Source organism: Mastomys coucha, chromosome X, assembly GCF_008632895.1.
Source record: "Mastomys coucha isolate ucsf_1 chromosome X, UCSF_Mcou_1, whole genome shotgun sequence".
Taxonomy (NCBI): Eukaryota; Metazoa; Chordata; class Mammalia; order Rodentia; family Muridae; genus Mastomys; species Mastomys coucha.
In genome coordinates this window covers 2,089,765-2,093,502 of record NC_045030.1, presented here as the reverse complement: position 1 = coordinate 2,093,502, position 3,738 = coordinate 2,089,765, and positions in this window count along the sequence as shown.

Genomic DNA, 3,738 nt, shown 5'->3' with positions numbered 1-3,738 from the left:
GCACTATCAGAATAGCTACTCCTTGAAGTTCCTCCTCCCCCCCCTTTTTAGACATTGTCTTATTATAAGATTTGAGTGGCCTAGAACTCACAGAAAATTGCCTGCCTCTGCCTCCCAAGTACATGGATTAAAAGTGTATGCCACCATACTCAGCCCCCATATATTTTTGACCAAGGTAACATTAGATATTTTCCAAAATGGTATTATAAATTATCCGAAACAGGAGATTAACATTTGTGTAATGCTGTTTCTTTTCTTTTTTTTTCTCTTTTTTCTTTTGTTTTTGTTTGTTTGTTTGTTTGTTTGTTTTTCGAGACAGGGTTTCTCTGTGTAGGCCTGGCTGTCCTGGAACTCATTCTGTAGATCAGGCTGGCCTCGAACTCAGAAATCCACCTGCCTCTGCCTCCCAAGTGCTGGGATTAAAGGCGTACGCCACCACTGCCCGGCCTTTTTTTTTTTTTTCTTTTTAAGATTTATTTTATTTATTTTTTGTGTATGAGTACACTGTAGCTGTATAGATGGCCATGAACCATCGTGTGTGGCTGCTCTGCAGCCCCACTCGCTCAGGCAATGCTTGCTCCGCACCCCCCCCCCTTACTCCAGTGTAATTCACTGTAGCTGTCTTCAGACGCACCAGAAGAGGTCATCAGATCCCATTACAGATGGTTGTGAGCCACCATGTGGTAGTCAGGATCCGAACTCAGGACCTTCGGAGAGCTCTTAACTGCTGAGCCATCTTGCCAGCCCTAAAATGAAGATTCTTGTAGCTCAGGTACATAGATATATACTATGAATAATGAAAAATTTGAGACCTATTTTTCCAGCATAAGTTATTGGCATTTGAAAAACTTAATTTAGGACTAGGAAGATTGTTGCAGAATATTTGATTACACTGTGAACTCCAGGACTGAGTTGTGCCCTTAACACACACCTTTAATCCCTCTGGCTGAAATATAGGTATGCCCTTATTATATACCTTTAATACCAAACAATGAAAGTAAAATTAGTTTGTAGAAGGATGCACTAAAGTTTGAAAGTGATGTCTGATTTAGTGGCAAACAAGGTGACAAATTAGAGAAAGATTTTTTAGAATAGAGTATGCCCAAATCTCACGAGAAGAGAGAGGAAAGAGAACCTACTTAAATGAGCAGTCTTAAGAGAGAGAGAGAGAGAAAGAGAGAGAGAGAGAGAGAGAGAGAGAGAGAGACAGAGAGACAGAGAGAGACAGAGAGAGAGACAGAGAGAGAGACAGAGAGACAGAGAGACAGAGATTTTACTGGGAGAGTTTTACAGAAAGAACAAGTTAGACACAGGTGAAGGCAGAACAACAAGCCAGAGAATGAAAAGGAGCCAGAAGATTAGAACTGATTGCCAGAGTTAGCTTGAGGCCAAGCAGAGCAACTCAAAAGATACCCAGAGAAGCCAGACTGAGTCAGCTTAGAGAGGAGTTTGAGCCAGAGCAGCTGAGTTGAACTAGCCAGTCAGAGATCAGAAAGAACTAGAAAGGATGAGCTTATTCAGCAGCAAGTCTCAGAGGCTGAAAACAATTTAGGCCTATATTGTATGGAGGTTGGAAGCTTCCAGGGCTAGGTCTACTTTAGCAGATGGAAGCAGTAAATCATGGAGACAACAATTACATCAGGCAAAAATTACAAAGTTACATTTACACAAGATGACTTAATGGGTAAGAGTGTCTGCTACCGAGTCTGAAGACCTGAGTTCTTGAAGAACCTACATAGTGAAAAGATAGAGCTAGCCACTAGTTGCCTCTAACAGCCCCACAAGTGCCATGAGATGCACCCACACATACATGTAAACATGAAACAAATGAATAAAATATGAAAAACAAATTTTATCTAATTATATGTAAAGTGAATAACTGTGTAGCAGCTGTTTTTTTATTTATTTTTTTCAAGACAGAGTTTCTCTGTGTATCCCTGGCTGTCCTGGAACTCACTCTGTAGACCAGGCTGGCCTCAAACTCAAAAATCCGCCTGCCTCTGCCTCCCAATGGTTTTGTGTGTCAACTTGACACAAGCTAGAGTAGTCAGAGAGGAAGGAGTCTCAGTTGAGGAAATGCTATAAGATCCAACTATAGGGCATTTTCTCAATTAGTGATCAATAGAGGAGGGCCTAGCCCATTTGGGTGGTGGTATCCCTGGGCTGATAGTCCTAGGTTCTATAAAAAAAAAAAAAAGCAGGCTGAGCAGGGCAGTGTGGATCTCTGAATTCCAGGCCAGCCTGGTCTACAGAATGAGTTCCAGGACAGCCAGGGCTACACAGAGAAACCCTGTCTCAAAAAACAAAAATATTTGATTGTTGAAAAAAACAAAAAAAGCAAGCAAGCAAGCCACGCGGAGCAAGCCAGTAAGCAGCACGCACCATTGCCTCTGCATCAGCTCATAACTCCAGGTTCCTGCTTTGTTTGAGTTCTTGTCCTGACTTCCTTCAATAATGAACAGTGATGTGGAAGTGTAAGCCAAATAAACCCTTTCCTTCCCAACTTGCTTTTTTGGTTGTGGTGTTTCATTGAAGCAATAAAACCTTGACTAAGACACGTAGAGAATACAATAGAAAAATATCCATAAAGCTACAGGAAAAAGTTTTTTTTTTTTTTTTTTTTGAGACAGGGTTTCTCTGTGTAGTTCTAAGGAAAAAGATTTTTTTCAGATCACAAATTCTCAATGTGGCTAAGCTCTTTAGGTGCCTTCATCACCATACTGTGTTTAACTAGGGTTGCTTACATGAGTTGTTTATTTGAGCCAGGGCAATTTATGGAAGCCACACCACTGAGGAATATAACACCTACCAACCATTAACTGCCTATACTTCCCAAGGGAAGATGGGGCCTACTGTGCTTTTCCCCCATCCATGATGGATTGATAAGTTGTTTTGTGCATGTGAGTTCCTGAGTACAACAGCTGTTGACATTTAGTCTAAGCTCTGCCCAGTTACTTGGCAACAGCCAGGTGTGCCCGTCTCACTATAAAATGGGCTGCTTGCCCCCTCCTCTCTCATTCCATCCCCCTCCACCATGTGCTCATGAACAGCCTCTACTTCTTTATTCTTCTACTACTCTATTCTTTCTCTCTGTCTCTACTTCCTTCCCTATGCCCTGAATAAACTCTATTCTATACTATACCTTCATGTGGCTGGTCCCTCACGGGGAAGGGATGCCTCAGCATGGACCCGTGGAGGCACCCCCTTCCCCCACACATGACTGCACATCCCTCAAACATATTCCTTTCTTCCTATATTTTTATAAAACACAACAATAGCCATGCCATGTCCACAAGATCAGTCTTTCACTCCTCCCCATCCTTCAAGCTCTTACAAGATGTTCTCTCTCTCTCAGTCTCTCTCTCTCTGTCTTAGTCAGGGTTTCTATTCCTGCACAAACATCATGACCAAGAAGCAAGTTGGGAAGGAAAGGGTTTATTCAGCTTTTTTCCACATTGCTGTTGATCACCAAAGGAAGTCAGGACTGGAAGTCAGGAAGCAGGAGCTGGTGCAGAGACCATGAAGGGATGTTCCTTACTGGCTTGCTTCCCTGGCTTGCTCAGCCTGCTCTCTTATAGAACTCAAGACTTCCAGCCCTACCTGCTTTGATCACTAATTGAGAAAATGCCCCACACCTGGATCTCATGGAGGCACTTCCTCAACTGAAGCTCCCTTCTCTGTGATAACTCCAGCCTGTGTCGAGTTGACAAACAAAACCAGCCAGTCTCTCTCTCTCTC